The 25961-nt window shown below is 26.8% G+C and overlaps 1 long non-coding RNA gene across 1 annotated transcript in view; it reads left to right on the top strand.

Moving 5' to 3' along the window:
• Positions 1-11443: 11443 nt before the first annotated feature.
• LOC126278650 (uncharacterized) overlaps positions 11444-25961 on the top strand; it is a 47949-nt gene continuing 33431 nt past the window's right edge. Inside the window, exon 1 of the long non-coding RNA XR_007550762.1 lies at positions 11444-12308. This is a non-coding gene — a long non-coding RNA (uncharacterized LOC126278650). The remainder of the gene's footprint in view (positions 12309-25961) is intronic.

Here is a 25961-nt window from a genome sequence, read left to right as displayed (position 1 = left end):
GATTCTCAGGATATTCGTTTTATAGGATCAATTGTTAATTTCATACCTTTAACTTCAGTTTGTTTTAATGTTTCTAGTTTATCTTTGTGTGGAATACCTTTTTTAGCGGGATTTTATTCAAAGGATTTAATTCTTGAGATGGTTTGTTTAAGATGAATTAATTGTTTAATTTTTTTTCTTTATTTTTTTTCTACTGGTTTAACTGCTTCTTATTCTTTTCGTTTGTTTTATTATTCAATATCTGGTGATAATAATTTTTATTCTAGATTTTCTTTTGATGATAAGGGTTATTATATTTCATTTGGAATAATTGGTCTATTGTTTGTTGCTGTTTTTGGTGGTAGTCTTTTATCTTGATTAATTTTTCCTATTCCTCATGTGATTGCTTTACCTTATTATTTAAAGTTTTTAACTATTACAGTTGTTATTTTAGGTGCTTATTTAGGTTATCTTATTTCTAATTTTGATTTTTCTCATAATTTATTTTCTTTAAGTATACTTTCTTTTGTTAGATTTGCTGGTTCTATATGATTTATACCTTTTCTTTCAACTAAGTTTATTAGATATATTCCTTTAAAAATAGGTTATTATTCATCTAAGTCATTTGATTATGGTTGAGGTGAATTACTTGGTGGTCAAGGTTTATATAGATTATTTATTTATTTAATTGGTTATATTCAAGGTTGATATGATTCTAATTTCAAGATTTATCTTTTAACTTTTATTTTTTGAATATTTATTTTGGTAATATTGTTTTTCGTTTACTTAAATAGCTTATAATTAGAGCGTGACACTGAAGATGTTAAGGAAGTATTTTTACTTTTAAGTATTTATAAATATAGATATATTATTTTTACAGTGAAAATGTAATGTTTTATTTAAACTATATAAATTTTAGAAATGTTAACGGAGTTTAACCGCTAATATAAAAAGTTAGCAGCTTTCATATTGGCTTTACATTTCCTTAATTGGAACTATTATAGTTCAATTATATTATTAACAGTAATACGCCTCTTTTTGGCTTCAATTAATAAGAATAAGGGTAGTACATACCAATCTTCCAGGTCGAAACTGACTGCAATATTTCGCTTCTTATTCTATTTAAGGTTGATTGATAATATCAATACTTTTTGAATGCAACCCAAATGTTATATTTAACTACAACCCTTTATTCTGCTCATTGTAATGCTCCTTGGTTTCATTCATGGTATAGTCCTCCTAATAGAACTAGAATAAAAAATATTGTTGATACTGTTCAGATTATAATGTCTGAAGTTTTAAAAATAATTACAATTGGTAGAATTAGTGCAATTTCTACATCAAAAATTAAAAAGATTACTGCGATTAGGAAGAATCGTATTGAGAATGGTATTCGTGCTGATCTTTTTGGATCAAACCCACATTCAAATGGTGATCTTTTTTCTCGATAATTAATTAATTTTTTTGATAGTGTTGTTGCCAGGATTATAACAATTATTGGAATAATAAATCTAATGAAAACTCTTGTTGATAGAATTAGAATTGTTTTTCTTGATTTATATCAAGCTTTCTGATTGGAAGTCAAATGTACTATTTATACTAGAAAAACAATTATCTACCTCATCAATAAATAGAGATATATAAGAATAATCATACTACGTCTACGAAGTGTCAGTATCATGCTGCTGCTTCAAATCCAAAGTGATGTCTTGGTGAAAATTGATTTATTGAGTGTCGAAGTAGACATGTTGATAAAAAGATTGTTCCAATAATTACGTGTAAACCATGGAATCCTGTTGCAACGAAGAATGTTGATCCATAAACTGCATCTGCAATGGTAAAAGGTGCTTCTCAATATTCATATGCTTGAAGTATTGTAAAGTATAGTCCTAATAACACTGTGAAGAATAATCCTTGTAGTGCTTGAGTATGATTAGATTCCATTAAACTATGATGTGCTCATGTTACTGTTACTCCTGATGCTAAAAGAATAGCTGTATTAAGTAATGGAATTTGTATAGGGTTAAAGGGTTGAATTCCTATTGGAGGTCATAGTATTCCTAGTTCAATTGTTGGTGCTAATCTTCTTCTAAAGAATGCTCAAAAAAAAGAAACGAAAAATAATACCTCTGATGCAATAAATAAAATTATTCCTCATCCTAATCCAATTGATACAAATCCTGTATGTAATCCTTGATATGTTCCTTCTCGTACTACATCTCGTCATCATTGAATTATAGTTAGTAGGGTAATTCCAAATCCAATTATGAATAAGTTAATATTAAATAGGTGGAATCATTTTGCTAGTCCTGATACTAGGACTATTGCTCCAATTGCTCCTGTTAATGGTCAAGGTCTATAGCCTACTAAGTGGAATGGGTGGTTTGAGTGAGTTGTTAACATAGGTTTAATATACTTCTCTAGAATATAGAGTTCTTAGAATTGAGAAAACATAGGCTTGAATTATTGCTACTGCTGATTCTAGAATTAATAGAAGTATTTGTCCAATAATTAGTAATGAGATTAAGTTTATTGCTATAGATGGTCCTGTGTTTCCTAATAAGGTTAATAATAAGTGTCCTGCAATTATATTTGCTGCCAACCGTACTGCTAATGTACCTGGTCGAATAACATTACTAATTGTTTCAATTAGTACTATAAATGATATTAATGCAGGCGGTGTACCTTGTGGTACAAGGTGTGTAAATATATGATTAGTATGGTTAATTCATCCAAATAATATAAATCTTAGCCATATAGGTAGGGCAATTGCAAATGTTAATGCTAAATGTCTTGTTCTAGTAAAAATATAAGGGAATAATCCTATGAAATTGTTAAATAATATTATAATAAAAATTGAGATGAAAATGAATGTTGTTCCATTAAATGATTTTGGTCCAAGAAGTGTTTTAAATTCATTATGTAAGGTTAAATTTAGTTTATTTCAGATAATGTTAATTCGTGATGGTGTAAGTCAAAATAGTGATGGGATTAATAATAGTCCTAGAAATGTTCTAGTTCAATATAATGATAAATTAAAGATGTTAGTTGATGGGTCAAATGTTGAGAATAGATTTGTTATCATTTTCAATTTAAGTTTTTTATTTCAATTGTTCCTTTTTCTGCTCTTTTAATAAGGTTAGGTTTAAATGAGAAGAAGTTTATTTGATTAAACAAGATTAATGTAGCTGAAAATATAATGAATAGTGAGAATCATATAAGAGGGGATATTTGAGGGATTTGGATATAATTTCCCCATCAGAAGTAGTCGTTAATTTACTATTATTTGGTTTAAGAGACCATTACTTACTTTCAGTCATCTGATGAATTTCAAGGTGTACTAATTTTTTTTAGTTACTTTAGATTGACACTCTAATGTTATTTATTTTAACTAACTCCTTAAATTATCTTAGATAATCACTTAATAAATAAATTTACTGAAGTTCTTTCAATTACAATTGGTATAAATCTGTGGTTTGCTCCACAGATTTCTGAGCATTGTCCAAAGAATAATCCAGGTCGATTTATTGTGAATGTTCCTTGATTTAACCGACCTGGCGTTGCATCAATTTTAACCCCTAATGCAGGAACTGCTCATGAGTGTAGAACATCTGATGCTCTTGTTAATACTCGTACTTATGTATTTATTGGTAGGATTGTTCGGTTATCTACATCTAGTAGTCGGAATCCATCATTTTCTAGGTCTTGTTCTGGTGTTATATAAGTGTCAAATTCTACGTCTATGAAGTCTGAATATTCATATCTTCAATATCATTGTCGTCCAATGGTTTTAATTGTAATTATTGCATCTACTGAATCAATAGTAAATATAATAGTCGTAATGATGGAAGGGCAATAAAAATTAATGTAATTGCTGGTAAAGCTGTTCAGATTGTTTCAATTAAATGTCCATGAAGTATATTACGGTTAGTATAGGCACATCATAGTTTAATGGAATCTAATCATACTCAAGCACTACAAGGATTATTCTTCACAGTGTTATTAGGACTATACTTTACAATACTTCAAGCATATGAATATTGAGAAGCACCTTTTACCATTGCAGATGCAGTTTATGGATCAACATTCTTTGTTGCAACAGGATTCCATGGTTTACACGTAATTATTGGAACAATCTTTTTATCAACATGTCTACTTCGACACTCAATAAATCAATTTTCACCAAGACATCACTTTGGATTTGAAGCAGCAGCATGATACTGACACTTCGTAGACGTAGTATGATTATTCTTATATATCTCTATTTATTGATGAGGTAGATAATTGTTTTTCTAGTATAAATAGTACATTTGACTTCCAATCAGAAAGCTTGATATAAATCAAGAAAAACAATTCTAATTCTATCAACAAGAGTTTTCATTAGATTTATTATTCCAATAATTGTTATAATCCTGGCAACAACACTATCAAAAAAATTAATTAATTATCGAGAAAAAAGATCACCATTTGAATGTGGGTTTGATCCAAAAAGATCAGCACGAATACCATTCTCAATACGATTCTTCCTAATCGCAGTAATCTTTTTAATTTTTGATGTAGAAATTGCGCCAATTCTACCAATTGTAATTATTTTTAAAACTTCAGACATTATAATCTGAACAGTATCAACAATATTTTTTATTCTAGTTCTATTAGGAGGACTATACCATGAATGAAACCAAGGAGCATTACAATGAGCAGAATAAAGGGTTGTAGTTAAATATAACATTTGGGTTGCATTCAAAAAGTATTGATATTATCAATCAACCTTAAATAGAATAAGAAGCGAAATATTGCAGTCAGTTTCGACCTGGAAGATTGGTATGTACTACCCTTATTCTTATTAATTGAAGCCAAAAAGAGGCGTATTACTGTTAATAATATAATTGAACTATAATAGTTCCAATTAAGGAAATGTAAAGCCAATATGAAAGCTGCTAACTTTTTATATTAGCGGTTAAACTCCGTTAACATTTCTAAAATTTATATAGTTTAAATAAAACATTACATTTTCACTGTAAAAATAATATATCTATATTTATAAATACTTAAAAGTAAAAATACTTCCTTAACATCTTCAGTGTCACGCTCTAATTATAAGCTATTTAAGTAAACGAAAAACAATATTACCAAAATAAATATTCAAAAAATAAAAGTTAAAAGATAAATCTTGAAATTAGAATCATATCAACCTTGAATATAACCAATTAAATAAATAAATAATCTATATAAACCTTGACCACCAAGTAATTCACCTCAACCATAATCAAATGACTTAGATGAATAATAACCTATTTTTAAAGGAATATATCTAATAAACTTAGTTGAAAGAAAAGGTATAAATCATATAGAACCAGCAAATCTAACAAAAGAAAGTATACTTAAAGAAAATAAATTATGAGAAAAATCAAAATTAGAAATAAGATAACCTAAATAAGCAACTAAAATAACAACTGTAATAGTTAAAAACTTTAAATAATAAGGTAAAGCAATCACATGAGGAATAGGAAAAATTAATCAAGATAAAAGACTACCACCAAAAACAGCAACAAACAATAGACCAATTATTCCAAATGAAATATAATAACCCTTATCATCAAAAGAAAATCTAGAATAAAAATTATCATCACCAGATATTGAATAATAAAACAAACGAAAAGAATAAGAAGCAGTTAAACCAGTAGAAAAAAAAATAAAGAAAAAAAATTAAACAATTAATTCATCTTAAACAAACCATCTCAAGAATTAAATCCTTTGAATAAAATCCCGCTAAAAAAGGTATTCCACACAAAGATAAACTAGAAACATTAAAACAAACTGAAGTTAAAGGTATGAAATTAACAATTGATCCTATAAAACGAATATCCTGAGAATCCTTCAAATTATGAATTATTGAACCTGCACATATAAATAATAATGCCTTAAATAAAGCATGAGCCGATAAATGAAAAAATGCAAGCTTTGGATAACCTATAGCCAAAATTCTTATTATTAAACCAAGTTGTCTTAAAGTAGAAAGAGCAATAATCTTCTTTAAATCAAACTCAAAATTAGCGCCCAATCCAGCCATAAATATAGTTATACAACCAATTAAAAGTAAAAATCAACCACAATTATAAGTATCCAATATTGGTCTAAAACGAATTAATAAATAAACACCAGCAGTAACAAGAGTAGAAGAATGAACTAAAGCTGAAACAGGAGTAGGAGCTGCTATAGCAGCAGGAAGTCATGAAGAGAAAGGAATCTGAGCTCTCTTAGTTATAGCTGCTAAAACAATTAATATAGTAATGAGCTTTATTTCAAAAGAATTAGAAATAAAATCATAATAATAAATATAATTTCAACCACCAAAATTTAACATTCATGCAATAGAAATTAAAATAGCAACATCACCAATACGATTAGAAAGTGCAGTTAATATACCAGCACTATAAGATTTTACATTTTGATAATAAATAACTAAACAATAAGAAACTAAACCTAAACCATCTCAACCTAATAAAATTCTAATTAAATTAGGACTAATAATTAAAAAACCTATAGAAAGAATAAATATTAAAACAATAATAATAAAACGATTTATATTCTTTTCACCAGATATATAATCCTCTCTATAATAAATAACCAAAGAAGAAATATATATAACAAAAGATATAAAAATAAGAGATATTCAATCCAAAATTAAAGTTATAACAACTATAGAACCATTTAAATTGAAAAGCTCTCACTCAACAAAAACTCTATAATCAATTATTAAATAATAAATACCTAAAATAAAAATTATAGTTCTCGAAATAAACAAAGAAAAAAAACTCAAAGAACAAATAGAAAATAAATTCACGGCCTAAGATGAAAAACTTCATATCATTGATTCCACAAAACAATATTTTTAATTAAAATACTTAAGCAAACTAAACAAAGAAATATTCACCCTTTAAACAGAGAATATTTAAAGGCAATCAATGTAAAAGTAAAAGATGATATTCACGAAAATAACCAAGAGAACAAGTATAAACACCAGAATAATAATTCCCATGCTGAGAATAAGAATATATATACAAAGTATAAACAGCTCTAAAAAAAGATAAAAAAATCAAAGCAAAGAATCTAAAAGAAGATCAAGATATAATTCTATTTAATAATCTAATTTCACCTACCAAATTTAAAGAAGGAGGAGCAGCCATATTTGATGATCTTAAAAGAAATCATCATAAAGCCATTCTTGGCATCAAATTAATTATACCCTTGTTAATTAATAATCTTCGTCTACCTAAACGTTCATAAATAATATTAGATAAACAAAATAAACCAGAAGAACATAAACCATGACCAACCATTAGAGAAAGAGAACCTACACAACCTCATCAATTCATAGTCATCAATCCACCAATAACCATTCTTATATGAGCAACAGAAGAATATGCAATTAAAGACTTTAAATCAACCTGACGAAAACAAATAAATCTTACAATAACACCCCCAGATAAACCTAAAGACAATCAAAAATAATTAAACTTTAAACCCAAATAAGAAATAACCTTTATAACACGAAAAATACCATAACCACCTAACTTTAATAAAACACCAGCAAGAATTATTCTACCTGAAATAGGGGCCTCTACATGAGCCTTAGGAAGTCATAAATGAACCAAAAACATAGGTATCTTAACTAAAAAAGCCAAAATTATAAATACATAAAACATAAAATAATAAGAACCAAAATCAACCAATAAAGGAAAATATAAAGTATTAGAAAAATCATAAACATTAAATAAAACTAATAATAAAGGTAATCTAGCAACCAAAGTATAAAAAATTAAATAAACACCAGCCTGCAAACGCTCAGGTTGATAACCCCAACCCAAAATTAAAAGTAAAGTAGGAACTAATCTAGCCTCAAAAAAAATATAAAAAGAAAGAAGACTTAATCTAGCAAATGAACAATAAAGCATAATTATTAAAATCAAAACCATAAAAACAAAAAAATTAGAATGATATGAACTTAAATAAACTGAACCTCTAGCAGTGATTATTAAAGAACAAATCCAAAAACTAAGTAAAATTAAACTAAAAGAAAAATAATCAATACCAAAATAATATCTAATTATATTCAAATCAGCATATGAATAAACACAAATTATAAAAACAAAACCCGACAGAAACATTAAAGAATGAACCAACCATCAACAATTATTTAATAAACAAAGAGGGATCAAAAAAATAGTTATAAATAAATACTTTAACATAAAGATAAGCCAAAAGAATTAAAAAAATCATTACCATGAGAACGAATTATTGAAACTAAAATAGAAAGACCTAAAGCACCCTCACAAACAGAAAAAACTAAAAAAATAACAGGAAAAAAATAATCATAATCAAACTCAATAAGAAAAACAATAACTAACATAAATAAAGAAAGAACAATATATTCTAATCTCAAAAGAACCATTAATAAATGTTTACGTTTAGAAGAAAAAACATAAACACCAGCAAAATAAATCAATAAAGAAGTAAAAATAGAGAATATAAACATTAGTTTTAATAGTTTAAAAAAAACGCCGGTCTTGTAAACCGGAAATAAGTCCAGCCCCCACTTTTAAAACTTCAGAGGTGGAAAAGCTTCCATCATCGGTCCCCAAAACCGGTATTTTAAATAAAATAACCCCTGAAATGATCAAAATAATAATTACATCATTATCAAATGTAATAAATATTAATTTTATTAAATTAAGACACCCAATATCAATAATGCTTTATATTATCCTTCAAACCTTCCTAGTTGGATTAATAACAGGAACAATAATAGAAAGAAATTGATTATCATATATTTTATTTTTAACATTTCTTGGTGGTATACTAGTATTATTTATTTACATTACAAGAATTGCATCAAACGAAATATTTCAGCCTAAATCAATCACTATAATTATTACATTAATAATGTGAGAATTTATCATATTAATATTAATTATTCTAGATATATCTATATTTATAGACTTTTTCAAAAACACCGAAACTATAAATATTGATAATTCAATCAATTATCAAGAAATAACAATATCTTTAGAAAAATTATATAATAGACCAACATTCATTATTACAATAATAATAATAATTTATTTATTTTTAGCACTACTAGCAGTTGTTAAAATCACCAATATTAATCAGGGACCTATTCGTAAAATAAGATAATTACTAATGAATAAACCCTTACGATTAAGACATCCTTTAATTAAAATTATTAATAACTCTTTAATTGACTTACCTGCCCCAACAAATATTTCATTTTGATGAAATTTTGGATCCCTATTAGGGTTATGTTTGGTAATTCAAATCGTAACTGGACTATTTTTAGCTATACATTATACATCAAATATTGAAATAGCATTCAGTAGTGTAGTACACATCTGCCGAGACGTAAATAATGGTTGAATTATCCGAACCTTACACGCAAATGGAGCATCTATATTTTTTATTTGTATTTACTTACATGTAGGACGGGGAATTTACTATGGATCTTATATATATATATACATACCTGAATAATTGGTACAGTGATTTTATTTTTAGTTATAGCAACTGCATTTATAGGATATGTCTTACCCTGAGGCCAAATATCTTTTTGAAGTGCAACAGTTATTACTAATTTATTATCAGCAATCCCATACTTAGGAACAGACTTAGTCCAATGAGTATGAGGAGGATTCGCTGTTGATAATGCAACATTAAATCGATTCTTCACATTCCATTTTGTATTACCATTTATTATTGCTGCTATAGCAGCAATTCATTTATTTTTTCTTCACCAAACAGGATCTAATAATCCTCTTGGACTAAATGGAGATATTGAAAAAATTCCATTCCATCCATACTTTACCTTTAAGGATTCTATTACATTTGTAATAATAACATCATTATTAATTATACTATGTTTAATTAATCCTTGCGTATTAGGAGATCCAGATAACTTTGTACCTGCCAACCCATTAGTAACACCAGTTCACATTCAACCAGAATGATATTTCCTATTTGCATATGCAATTCTACGATCTATCCCTAATAAGTTAGGAGGTGTTATTGCATTATTTTTATCAATTAGAATCTTAATAATTTTACCATTTTATAATAAAACACCATTCCGAGGCATTCAATTTTACCCTATTAATCAAATTTTATTCTGAATTATAGTAGTTGTTGTATGCTTACTAACGTGAATTGGTAAACGACCTGTTGAAGAACCTTATATTATAACAGGTCAAATCTTAACAATTATTTACTTCACATATTTCTTAATTAATGTCCATGTCGCAAACGCATGAGATAAATTAATTAAGGAATAAAGTTAATTAGCTTAGGAAAAGCATATGTTTTGAAAACATAAAATTAGAAGTTTAACTCTTCTATTAACTTTTCTCAAAAAATTTCACTAAACAAATGAGATAAATAAAATCTTTAAACCAACAAAGAAAATAAAAAAATTCAAAGATAAAGGTAAAAAACTTTTTCAAGCTAAGTACATTAATTTATCATAACAGAACCGTGGTAATGTTCCACGAACCCAAATTAAACCAAAAGATATAATAGCAAGCTTAATAAAAAATATAAAAGAATAAAAATCACCGCCCAAAAAAATTAAAGCCAATAACATTCTTATGAAGACAATTCTAGTATATTCAGCTAAAAAAATTAAAGTAAAACCACCCGCACCATACTCAATATTAAATCCTGAAACTAACTCAGATTCCCCTTCAGCAAAATCAAAAGGAGTACGATTAGTTTCAGCTAAGCAAGAAGCAAAACAAGCTAAAGCTAAAGGAAAAGAAATAATAATAAATCAACAATAAAGCTGATAGTTTATAAAATCAAACATATTAAAACTACCAATTAAAATAATTAAAGACAATAAAATTAAAGCTAAACTAACTTCATAAGAAATTGTTTGAGCAACAGAACGAAGAGAACCTAATAATGAATAATTTGAATTAGAAGATCAACCAGCAATTATAACAGTATAAACACCTAATCTAGTACAACATAAAAAAAATAAAAATCCATAAGAAAAAGAACACATATAAGTTAAATAAGGAAAAATTACTCAAACGGCTAAAGAAATCATTAAATTAAAAACAGGGGAAAAATAATAAAGTAGGTAATTAGATATAATAGGAATTGGCTGCTCCTTACAAATTAACTTAATAGCATCTCTAAATGGCTGAGGAATTCCAACAAAACCTACCTTATTTGGACCCTTTCGAATCTGAATATAACCTAAAACCTTACGCTCTAATAAAGTTAAAAAGGCAACACTAATTAAAACACAAATAACCAATAAAAGAAAATTCAAAATAAATATAAATAAATCATAAAGTATCAATACTATTTGTAGAAAAAATCTACATAAATGAATTCTAAATTCAACACATTAATCTGTCAAAATAGTAAATAAATTAATATTAATCAATATAACAAAAAATATTTTAACCATATGGTCCTTTCGTACTAATATGGATTAACAATCTTAGGATAGAAACCGACCTGGCTCACGCCGGTCTGAACTCAGATCATGTAAGAATTTAAAGGTCGAACAGACCTAATCATTGGGCTCCTGCACCCAAAATTTTTCTTAATCCAACATCGAGGTCGCAATCTGCTTTGTCGATATGAGCTCTCAAAAACAATTACGCTGTTATCCCTAAGGTAACTTAATCTTATGATCATAAATTATGGATCAAAATAACAAACATAAATAAATGATATAATAATGAAGAGTTTATCTATTCATCATATCACCCCAACAAAACATCATCATTAAATATAGAAAGACAAACAAAAAACTATATAAAAGTAAAATGTCAAGCTCTATAGGGTCTTCTCGTCCTAAAGAAGAATTTAAGCCTTTTGACTCAAAAGTTAAATTCAAAAATTTATTAAGAGACAGTTGATTTCTCGTCAAGCCATTCATTCCAGCCACTAATTAAGAGACTAATGATTATGCTACCTTTGCACGGTCAAAATACCGCGGCTCTTTAAAAATACGCTCAGTGAGCAGGCCAGACCTCAAAATATAAACAAGAGGACATGTTTTTGATAAACAGGCGGAAATCAATTTTGCCTAGTTCCTTATAATAAGTTCACAAGGTAAAAATTTCATACAAATAAATATACTAATTCTATCATTATTACAAAAATTTTAAAATTAAATTAATAATCTTAATAAAAAACCTAAAATATTTATAAAATCAAAATAAAAAATAATGAACTAAAACGTAATCTTAAAGATAGCTGGTTTAAAGCTTACTATTATATTTCTATAAAATAAATTATAGGTTATTAACTACAAAGCTTATCCCTTAAAGAATAAATAAGTTAATATTTTTACTTAAAAAATTAAATAAAAACAAATAACTTTAAAAAATTAAATTTTTTCTTAAGAAACTAGATATCTTGGGAAACGATTAACATCTCATTTCTATAAATAATTTAATAATAATTATGATACATTAACTATAAATTATTTATAAATCAACCCAAATCGAGACAAGTAAAATATATACTAAAATTTTGATAAACCCTGATACAAAAGGTACAATAAATAAAATCTACTTAAAAAAATTTAAAATAATATTTCATAAAACACTTACATTACCAATAAACTATAATTTAAAAAATCAATTCTATAAAATATACTAAGACAAAAATACAATAAAATTATTTATATTAAATAATTAAATAAACAAAAAATAAATATAATAAAATAAATAATCAAGATATCCTGATTTGCACAGAAAAATTTTCAGTATAAATGAAACACTTTACTAATAAGTTATATCTTGAAACTCTTCCTAGATACACTTTCCAGTACATCTACTATGTTACGACTTATCTCATCTAAATTGAAGCTACTTTAAAATAAAATAGAATAATCAATAATGAGAGCGACGGGCGATGTGTACACATCTCAGAGCCAATATCAGTTAAATTAAATAAATTAAATTACTATCAAATCCACCTTCATTAACAGTATTTCACTATCAAATCCGTTATAAACAAAAATCTATTGTAACCCACCTCCTCTTAACTATAAGCTGCACCTTGACCTGAAATATTTTATAATTATAAATCTTGAGAATTATAACTCTAAAAAGATTCTCTGATAACGGAGATATACAAACAAATAAATTAAGTAGAGTAAATCGTGTATTATCTATCATGGGGTAGGTTCCTCTGAATGGAATGAGATACCGCCAAATTCTTTGGGTTTAAAGACCTTAACTAATAGTACCCTGGTAAATATAATTAACATTTAAAATAATAGGGTATCTAATCCTAGTTTATTATTTAAATTTCACAGATTCATAAAAAGGGCCACAAATAAATTTTAACATTTCACCTTACAAATTTATATTTCAACCCTAATAATATAAACAACTGTTTTAACCAATAATATTCACTTGTATCAATCGTATAACCGCGGCTGCTGGCACGAATTATGCCGATACTAAATCAATTGCTAAATCCAAAATCACTTGATAATTAAATCAAATTACTGCAAAAAGAACATTTAGTCTAACAAAACTTAAATATAATACAAAGAAAAAGTGAATAAACAAGCAAGAATAAAACTTTTAACAATAAAAAATAAGAAAATTTTAAATCTATTAATTCAGGAAAAAATAAAAGATTCAAATATTTAAAGAAAAAAAAAGAAAAAAACCACAAACATTAGCAAAAAAAAAAGAAACACCCCTATGTATGACCACAACAACTTCTCTATTATATATAATTAAAGATTAATATGGAACATGTATAGCAATAAATGTATTATATTCTTTCTTATTTAATCTTTCTTTTCACTAATAAATAAAGAAAGATTAAATAATATAATAAATATATTTTATACAATTATGTAATTTAATATAATATGTTATTAATATGAATTCTTTTTTTTATATTAAGTTAACTTTCATATATATTAGTTAAATAATCTAATTATAGATAATTTACATAATTATATTATTATAATTAATATAATTGTTTATATTAATTATAATATTTTATATTTAAATTAATAATTTTATTTATTATATCCAATTATAATAATATTAAATATTAAATTAAATATTATTATATATATTATATTATAATAACCTATTTTAAGCTAAAAACATAAGTAGCTATAATCCTAGGTAAATAACTGCATTAAAATAATCAATTGATAATGGTAAGATGAACTTATAATACTTTAATTTCAATTAAATGTAATATATTAATATAAATTATTCATTATATATATATATATAAAAAAATAAAATGAGCAGGATAAATTAATCCTAATTAAACAAAATAATACATAAAAGAATTTCAAAAAAAAACTTTCGATTTATATATTAAATAAATGAAGTGCCTGATTAAAGGGTTACCTTGATAGGGTAAATAAAGTAAATAAAATTACCTTCATTAAAATTACATAAGATAGAATTAAACTACCTCCTTTAGTATCAAAAACTAACGTCATCATACACCTTAATGTAAAAAGGTAAGCTAAACAAGCTAATGGGTTCATACCCCATTTATAGAAGTATCAATCCTCTCCTTTTTAATGACCAACAACTCTACAAAACTTCTCTTCCTATCAACATTAATGATAGGAACGATCCTGTCCATTTCATCAAATTCCTGATTTGGGGTTTGAATAGGACTTGAGATCAACTTACTTTCATTTATTCCGCTCCTAACAGGAAATAAAAATATAATAATAAATGAATCATCAATTAAATATTTTATTGTCCAAGCAATAGCATCGACAATATTATTATTTTCAATTTTGCTGATTCAAATAAAATATCCCATGGGATGGGAAACAGAATTTATCCCATCAATAATAATTAGATCTAGACTATTATTAAAGATTGGAGCTGCACCTTTCCATTTCTGATTTCCAGAAGTTATAGGAGCATCAAGATGAAATAATTGTTTAACATTAATAACATGACAAAAAATCGCCTCAATAATGGTCTTATCTTATTGTATTCAATTAAGAACTTTTATTTGAACAATTATTATCTTAAGAATTATTATTGGGGCAATAGGAGGTTTAAATCAAACATCCTTACGACAACTTTTAGCATATCCATCAATCAGACATCTAGGTTGAATAGTTAGATCATTAACAGTCAGAGAAAACATCTGAGAACTATACTTCATTATTTACTCACTATTAAGATTAATTATAGTTTTATTATTTAATCAAATTTATTCAGCCAGAAATATAAAAACCGAAATTAAATTCATAATATTCTTATCTTTATTATCTTTAGGTGGACTACCACCATTCCTTGGATTCTTACCAAAATGAATTGTAATACAATCATTAATAGAAAACAATATAACAACTATTATAACTATTATAGTTGTATTAACTACAATTACACTCTACTACTATATACGTATTAGATTCTCAGCTCTAATTATATCATACACAGAAAATTCGTGATCTATAAAGATAAAGTCCCAAGAATCAAGAATCATTCTTCCTATAACAGTAATAATTTCAACAATAGGATTGATTTCAACATCAACCTTAATTTCATTATACTAAGGACTTAAGTTAATCAAACTAATAACCTTCAAAGTTATAATTAAAAGAATAATCTTTTAGGCCTTAGTAAAATTTTACACCTCTAGAATTGCAGTCTAGAATCATAATTGAATATAAGACCTAAATATGATAAGAGAGAAAACATCTCATAAGTAGATTTACAGTCTACCACCTAAAATTCAGCCATCTTACCGCAAAAATGATTATTCTCAACAAACCATAAGGACATTGGTACTTTATACTTCATATTTGGAGCATGAGCAGGAATAGTAGGAACATCAATAAGAATACTTATTCGTGCTGAACTTGGCCAACCCGGATCTCTAATTGGGGATGACCAGATTTATAATGTTATTATTACAGCTCACGCATTCGTAATAATTTTCTTTATAGTAATACCTATTATAATTGGTGGATTTGGTAATTGACTTGTTCCACTAATAATTGGTGCACCAGATATAGCATTTCCACGAATAAATAATATAAGTTTTTGATTACTACCACCTTCACTAACCCTTCTTCTTACATCTTCTATAGTAGATAATGGTGCTGGTACAGGATGAACAGTTTACCCTCCTCTAGCAGGAGCTATTGCACACGGGGGTGCATCTGTAGATCTAGCTATTTTTTCACTGCACTTAGCAGGTGTATCATCTATTCTTGGTGCAGTGAATTTCATTACAACAGCAATTAATATACGATCACAAAGTATAACTTTAGATCAAACACCTTTATTTGTATGATCTGTAGCTATTACAGCATTACTTCTCCTTCTTTCACTTCCAGTTTTAGCAGGAGCTATTACTATATTATTAACAGATCGAAATTTAAATACATCATTCTTTGACCCTGCAGGAGGGGGTGACCCAATTCTATATCAACATCTATTTTGATTCTTTGGACACCCAGAAGTTTATATTTTAATTCTACCGGGGTTCGGAATTATTTCACATATTGTATGTCAAGAAAGAGGAAAAATTGAATCATTTGGAACATTAGGTATAATTTATGCTATACTATCAATTGGACTAATAGGATTTATTGTATGAGCACATCATATATTTACAGTAGGAATGGATGTTGACACACGAGCATATTTTACATCAGCAACAATAATTATTGCTGTACCTACAGGAATTAAGGTATTTAGATGATTAGCTACATTATATGGAACTAAATTCAAGTTCAATCCACCATTATTATGAGCTCTAGGATTTATTTTCCTATTTACAATTGGTGGATTAACAGGATTAGTATTAGCAAATTCATCACTTGATATTGTATTACATGATACATATTATGTAGTAGCCCACTTTCATTATGTATTATCTATAGGAGCAGTATTTGCAATTATAGGAGGTGTCATTCAATGATATCCACTATTTACAGGATTAACTATAAATAATACATGATTAAAAATCCAATTTACAATTATATTCATTGGAGTAAATTTAACATTCTTTCCTCAACACTTCCTAGGATTAGCAGGAATACCTCGACGATACTCTGACTACCCAGATGCATATACATCATGAAACGTAGTATCAAGAATTGGGTCTACAATTTCTATTGTAGGAATCATTATATTCATTGTAATTATATGAGAAAGAATGATTACAAACCGAGCAATTATATTTAGAGCTAACATAAGAAGATCAACAGAATGACTACAAAATAACCCTCCTGCAGAACATAGTTACTCAGAATAACCATTAATCTCTAGATTCTAATATGGCAGATTAGTGCAGTAGATTTAAGCTCTACAAATAAAGGTTTGACCTTTTATTAGAAAATATTTATTAATGGCAACATGATCAAATTTATCTCTTCAAGATGGAGCTTCACCATTAATGGAGCAATTATCATTCTTTCATGATCATACTATGGTCATATTATTATTAATTACAGTAATTGTAGGTTATGCCCTAAGTTATATATTATTTATTGCCTATACTAACCGTAATATACTTCATGGACATTTAATTGAAACAATGTGAACAGCTTTACCAGCAATTACATTAATTTTTATTGCCCTTCCATCATTACGACTATTATATTTACTTGATGATTCAGTAGATGCAATAATTACAATTAAAACCATTGGACGACAATGATATTGAAGATATGAATATTCAGACTTCATAGGCGTAGAATTTGACACTTATATAACACCAGAACAAGACCTAGAAAATGATGGATTCCGACTACTAGATGTAGATAACCGAACAATCCTACCAATAAATACAGAAGTACGAGTATTAACAAGAGCATCAGATGTTCTACACTCATGAGCAGTTCCTGCATTAGGGGTTAAAACTGATGCAACGCCAGGTCGGTTAAATCAAGGAACATTCACAATAAATCGACCTGGATTATTCTTTGGACAATGCTCAGAAATCTGTGGAGCAAACCACAGATTTATACCAATTGTAATTGAAAGAACTTCAGTAAATTTATTTATTAAGTGATTATCTAAGATAATTTAAGGAGTTAGTTAAAATAAATAACATTAGAGTGTCAATCTAAAATAACTAAAAAAAATTAGTACACCTTGAAATTCATCAGATGACTGAAAGTAAGTAATGGTCTCTTAAACCAAATAATAGTAAATTAACGACTACTTCTGATGGGGAAATTATATCCAAATCCCTCAAATATCCCCTCTTATATGATTCTCACTATTCATTATATTTTCAGCTACATTAATCTTGTTTAATCAAATAAACTTCTTCTCATTTAAACCTAACCTTATTAAAAGAGCAGAAAAAGGAACAATTGAAATAAAAAACTTAAATTGAAAATGATAACAAATCTATTCTCAACATTTGACCCATCAACTAACATCTTTAATTTATCATTAAATTGAACTAGAACATTTCTAGGACTATTATTAATCCCATCACTATTTTGACTTACACCATCACGAATTAACATTATCTGAAATAAACTAAATTTAACCTTACATAATGAATTTAAAACACTTCTTGGACCAAAATCATTTAATGGAACAACATTCATTTTCATCTCAATTTTTATTATAATATTATTTAACAATTTCATAGGATTATTCCCTTATATTTTTACTAGAACAAGACATTTAGAATTAACATTTGCAATTGCCCTACCTATATGGCTAAGATTTATATTATTTGGATGAATTAACCATACTAATCATATATTTACACACCTTGTACCACAAGGTACACCGCCTGCATTAATATCATTTATAGTACTAATTGAAACAATTAGTATGTTATTCGACCAGGTACATTAGCAGTACGGTTGGCAGCAAATATAATTGCAGGACACTTATTATTAACCTTATTAGGAAACACAGGACCATCTATAGCAATAAACTTAATCTCATTACTAATTATTGGACAAATACTTATATTAATTCTAGAATCAGCAGTAGCAATAATTCAAGCCTATGTTTTCTCAATTCTAAGAACTCTATATTCTAGAGAAGTATATTAAACCTATGTTAACAACTCACTCAAACCACCCATTCCACTTAGTAGACTATAGACCTTGACCATTAACAGGAGCAATTGTAGCAATAGTCCTAGTATCAGGACTAGCAAAATGATTCCACCTATTTAATATTAACTTATTCATAATTGGATTTGGAATTACCCTACTAACTATAATTCAATGATGACGAGATGTAGTACGAGAAGGAACATATCAAGGATTACATACAGGATTTGTATCAATTGGATTACGATGAGGAATAATTTTATTTATTGCATCAGAGGTATTATTTTTCGTTTCTTTTTTTTGAGCATTCTTTAGAAGAAGATTAGCACCAACAATTGAACTAGGAATACTATGACCTCCAATAGGAATTCAACCCTTTAACCCTATACAAATTCCATTACTTAATACAGCTATTCTTTTAACATCAGGAGTAACAGTAACATGAGCACATCATAGTTTAATGGAATCTAATCATACTCAAGCAGTACAAGGATTATTCTTCACAGTGTTATTAGGACTATACTTTACAATACTTCAAGCATATGAATATTGAGAAGCACCTTTTACCATTGCAGATGCAGTTTATGGATCAACATTCTTTGTTGCAACAGGATTCCATGGTTTACACGTAATTATTGGAACAATCTTTTTATCAACATGTCTACTTCGACACTCAATAAATCAATTTTCACCAAGACATCACTTTGGATTTGAAGCAGCAGCATGATACTGACACTTCGTAGACGTAGTATGATTATTCTTATGTATCTCTATTTATTGATGAGGTAGATAATTGTTTTTCTAGTATAAATAGTACATTTGACTTCCAATCAGAAAGCTTGATATAAATCAAGAAAAACAATTCTAATTCTATCAACAAGAGTTTTCATTAGATTTATTATTCCAATAATTGTTATAATCCTGGCAACAACACTATCAAAAAAATTAATTAATGATCGAGGAAAAAGATCACCATTTGAATGTGGGTTTGATCCAAAAAGATCAGCACGAATACCATTCTCAATACGATTCTTCCTAATCGCAGTAATCTTTTTAATTTTTGATGTAGAAATTGCACTAATTCTACCAATTGTAATTATTTTTAAAACTTCAGACATTATAATCTGAACAGTATCAACAATATTTTTTATTCTAGTTCTATTAGGAGGACTATACCATGAATGAAACCAAGGAGCATTACAATGAGCAGAATAAAGGGTTGTAGTTAAATATAACATTTGGGTTGCATTCAAAAAGTATTGATATTATCAATCAACCTTAAATAGAATAAGAAGCGAAATATTGCAGTCAGTTTCGACCTGGAAGATTGGTATGTACTACCCTTATTCTTATTAATTGAAGCCAAAAAGAGGCGTATTACTGTTAATAATATAATTGAACTATAATAGTTCCAATTAAGGAAATGTAAAGCCAATATGAAAGCTGCTAACTTTTTATATTAGCGGTTAAACTCCGTTAACATTTCTAAAATTTATATAGTTTAAATAAAACATTACATTTTCACTGTAAAAATAATATATCTATATTTATAAATACTTAAAAGTAAAAATACTTCCTTAACATCTTCAGTGTCACGCTCTAATTATAAGCTATTTAAGTAAACGAAAAACAATATTACCAAAATAAATATTCAAAAAATAAAAGTTAAAAGATAAATCTTGAAATTAGAATCATATCAACCTTGAATATAACCAATTAAATAAATAAATAATCTATATAAACCTTGACCACCAAGTAATTCACCTCAACCATAATCAAATGACTTAGATGAATAATAACCTATTTTTAAAGGAATATATCTAATAAACTTAGTTGAAAGAAAAGGTATAAATCATATAGAACCAGCAAATCTAACAAAAGAAAGTATACTTAAATAAAATTAATTATGAGAAAAATCAAAATTAGAAATAAGATAACCTAAATAAGCACCTAAAATAACAACTGTAATAGTTAAAAACTTTAAATAATTAGGTAAAGCAATCACATGAGGAATAGGAAAAATTAATCAAGATAAAAGACTACCACCAAAAACAGCAACAAACAATAGACCAATTATTCCAAATGAAATATAATAACCCTTATCATCAAAAGAAAATCTAGAATAAAAATTATTATCACCAGATATTGAATAATAAAACAAACGAAAAGAATAAGAAGCAGTTAAACCAGTAGAAAAAAAATAAAGAAAAAAAATTAAACAATTAATTCATCTTAAACAAACCATCTCAAGAATTAAATCCTTTGAATAAAATCCCGCTAAAAAAGGTATTCCACACAAAGACAAACTAGAAACATTAAAACAAACTGAAGTTAAAGGTATGAAATTAACAATTGATCCTATAAAACGAATATCCTGAGAATCCTTCAAATTATGAATTATTGAACCTGCACATATAAATAATAATGCCTTAAATAAAGCATGAGCCAATAAATGAAAAAATGCAAGCTTTGGATAACCTATAGCCAAAATTCTTATTATTAAACCAAGTTGTCTTAAAGTAGAAAGAGCAATAAACTTCTTTAAATCAAACTCAAAATTAGCGCCCAATCCAGCCATAAATATAGTTATACAACCAATTAAAAGTAAAAATCAACCACAATTATAAGTATCCAATATTGGTCTAAAACGAATTAATAAATAAACACCAGCAGTAACAATAGTAGAAGAATGAACTAAAGCAGAAACAGGAGTAGGAGCTGCTATAGCAGCAGGAAGTCATGAAGAGAAAGGAATCTGAGCTCTCTTAGTTATAGCTGCTAAAACAATTAATATAGTAATGAGCTTTATTTCAAAAGAATTAGAAATAAAATCATAATAATAAATATAATTTCAACCACCAAAATTTAACATTCATGCAATAGAAATTAAAATAGCAACATCACCAATACGATTAGAAAGTGCAGTTAATATACCAGCACTATAAGATTTTACATTTTGATAATAAATAACCAAACAATAAGAAACTAAACCTAAACCATCTCAACCTAATAAAATTCTAATTAAATTAGGACTAATAATTAAAAAACCTATAGAAAGAATAAATATTAAAACAATAATAATAAAACTATTTATATTCTTTTCACCAGATATATAATCATCTCTATAATAAATAACCAAAGAAGAAATATATATAACAAAAGATATAAAAATAAGAGATATTTAATCCAAAATTAAAGTTCTAACAACTATAGAACCATTTAAATTGAAAAGCTCTCACTCAACAAAAACTCTATAATCAATTATTAAATAATAAATACCTAAAATAAAAATTATAGTTCTCGAAATAAACAAAGAAAAAAAACTCAAAGAACAAATAGAAAATAAATTCACGGCCTAAGATGAAAAACTTCATATCATTGATTCCACAAAACAATATTTTTAATTAAAATACTTAAGCAAACTAAACAAAGAAATATTCACCCTTTAAACAGAGAATATTTAAAGGCAATCAATGTAAAAGTAAAAGATGATATTCACGAAAATAACCTAGAGAACAAGTATAAACACCAGAATAATAATTCCCATGCTGAGAATAAGAATATATATACAAAGTATAAACAGCTCTAAAAAAAGATAAAAAAATCAAAGCAAAGAATCTAAAAGAAGATCAAGATATAATTCTATTTAATAATCTAATTTCACCTACCAAATTTAAAGAAGGAGGAGCAGCCATATTTGATGATCTTAAAAGAAATCATCATAAAGCCATTCTTGGCATCAAATTAATTATACCCTTGTTAATTATTAATCTTCGTCTACCTAAACGATCATAAATAATATTAGATAAACAAAATAAACCAGAAGAACATAAACCATGACCAACCATTAGAGAAAGAGAACCTACACAACCTCATCAATTCATAGTCATCAATCCACCAATAACCATTCTTATATGAGCAACAGAAGAATATGCAATTAAAGACTTTAAATCAACCTGACGAAAACAAATAAATCTTACAATAACACCCCCAGATAAACCTAAAGACAATCAAAAATAATTAAACTTTAAACCCAAATAAGAAATAACCTTTATAACACGAAAAATACCATAACCACCTAACTTTAATAAAACACCAGCAAGAATTATTCTACCTGAAATAGGGGCCTCTACATGAGCCTTAGGAAGTCATAAATGAACCAAAAACATAGGTATCTTAACTAAAAAAGCCAAAATTATAAATACATAAAACATAAAATAGTAAGAACCAAAATCAACCAATAAAGGAAAATATAAAGTATTAGAAAAATCATAAACCTTAAATAAAACTAATAATAAAGGTAATCTAGCAACCAAAGTATAAAAAATTAAATAAACACCAGCCTGCAAACGCTCAGGTTGATAACCCCAACCCAAAATTAAAAGTAAAGTAGGAACTAATCTAGCCTCAAAAAAAAAAAAAAAGAATGAAGACTTAATGTAGCAAATGAACAATAAAGCATAATTATTAAAATCAAAACCATAAAAACAAAAAAATTAGAATGATATGAACTTAAATAAACTAAACCTCTAGCAGTGATTATTAAAGAACAAATCCAAAAACTAAGTAAAATTAAACTAAAAGAAAAATAATCAATACCAAAATAATATGTAATTATATTCAAATCAGCATATGAATAAACACAAATTATAAAAACAAAACCCGACAGAAACATTAAAGAATGAACCAACCATCAACAATTATTTAATAAACAAAGAGGGATCAAAAAAATAGTTATAAATAAATACTTTAACATAAAGATAAACCAAAAGAATTAAAAAAATCATTACCATGAGAACGAATTGTTGAAACTAAAATAGAAAGACCTAAAGCACCCTCACAAACAGAAAAAACTAAAAAAATAACAGGAAAAAAATAATCATAATCAAACTCAATAAGAAAAACAATAACTAACATAAATAAAGAAAGAACAATATATTCTAATCTCAAAAGAACCATTAATAAATGTTTACGTTTAGAAGAAAAAACATAAACACCAGCAAAATAAATCAATAAAGAAGTAAAAATAGAGAATATATACATTAGTTTTAATAGTTTAAAAAAAACGCCGGTCTTGTAAACCGGAAATAAGTCCAGCCCCCACTTTTAAAACTTCAGAGGTGGAAAAGCTTCCATCATAGGTCCCCAAAACCGGTTTTTTAAATAAACTAACCCCTGAAATGATCAAAATAATAATTATATCATTATCAAATGTAATAAATATTAATTTTATTAAATTAAGACACCCAATATCAATAATGCTTTTTATTATCCTTCAAACCTTCCTAGTTGGATTAATAACAGGAACAATAATAGAAAGATATTGATTATCATATATTTAATTTTTAACATTTCTTGGTGGTCTACTAGTATTATTTATTTACATCACAAGAATTGCATCAAACGAAATATTTCAGCCTAAATCAATCACTATAATTATTACATTAATAATGTGAGTATTTATCATATTAATATTAATTATTCTAGATATATCTATATTTATAGACTTTTTCAAAAACACCGAAACTATAAATATTGATAATTCAATCAATTATCAAGAAATAACAATATCTTTAGAAAAATTATATAATAGACCAACATTCATTATTACAATAATAATAATAATTTATTTATTTTTAGCACTACTAGCAGTTGTTAAAATCACCAATATTAATCAGGGACCTATTCGTAAAATAAGATAATTACTAATGAATAAACCCTTACGATTAAGACATCCTTTAATTAAAATTATTAATAACTCTTTAATTGACTTACCTGCCCCAACAAATATTTCATTTTGATGAAATTTTGGATCCCTATTAGGGTTATGTTTGGTAATTCAAATCGTAACTGGACTATTTTTAGCTATACATTATACATCAAATATTGAAATAGCATTCAGTAGTGTAGTACACATCTGCCGAGACGTAAATAATGGTTGAATTATTCGAACCTTACACGCAAATGGAGCATCTATATTTTTTATTTGTATTTACTTACATGTAGGACGGGGAATTTACTATGGATCTTATATATATATACATACCTGAATAATTGGTACAGTGATTTTATTTTTAGTTATAGCAACTGCATTTATAGGATATGTCTTACCCTGAGGCCAAATATCTTTTTGAGGTACAACAGTAATTACTAATTTATTATCAGCAATCCCATACTTAGGAACAGATTTAGTCCAATGAGTATGAGGAGGATTCGCTGTTGATAATGCAACATTAAATCGATTCTTCACATTCCATTTTGTATTACCATTTATTATTGCTGCTATAGCAGCAATTCATTTATTTTTTCTTCACCAAACAGGATCTAATAATCCTCTTGGACTAAATGGAGATATTGAAAAAATTCCATTCCATCCATACTTTACCTTTAAGGATTCTATTACATTTGTAATAATAACATCATTATTAATTATACTATGTTTAATTAATCCTTACCTATTAGGAGATCCAGATAACTTTGTACCTGCCAACCCATTAGTAACACCAGTTCACATTCAACCAGAATGATATTTCCTATTTGCATATGCAATTCTACGATCTATCCCTAATAAGTTAGGAGGTGTTATTGCATTATTTTTATCAATTAGAATCTTAATAATTTTACCATTTTATAATAAAACACCATTCCGAGGCATTCAATTTTACCCTATTAATCAAATTTTATTCTGACCTTTTGCAGGCTGGTGTTTATTTAATTTTTTATACTTTGGTTGCTAGATTACCTTTATTATTAGTTTTATTTAAGGTTTATGATTTTTCTAATACTTTATATTTTCCTTTATTGGTTGATTTTGGTTCTTATTATTTTATGTTTTATGTATTTATAATTTTGGCTTTTTTAGTTAAGATACCTATGTTTTTGGTTCATTTATGACTTCCTA

The sequence above is a fragment of the Schistocerca gregaria genome, chromosome 6, assembly GCF_023897955.1.
Source record: "Schistocerca gregaria isolate iqSchGreg1 chromosome 6, iqSchGreg1.2, whole genome shotgun sequence".
In the NCBI taxonomy this organism is placed as follows: domain Eukaryota; kingdom Metazoa; phylum Arthropoda; class Insecta; order Orthoptera; family Acrididae; genus Schistocerca; species Schistocerca gregaria.
This window is presented reverse-complemented; position numbering and strand designations above follow the sequence as displayed.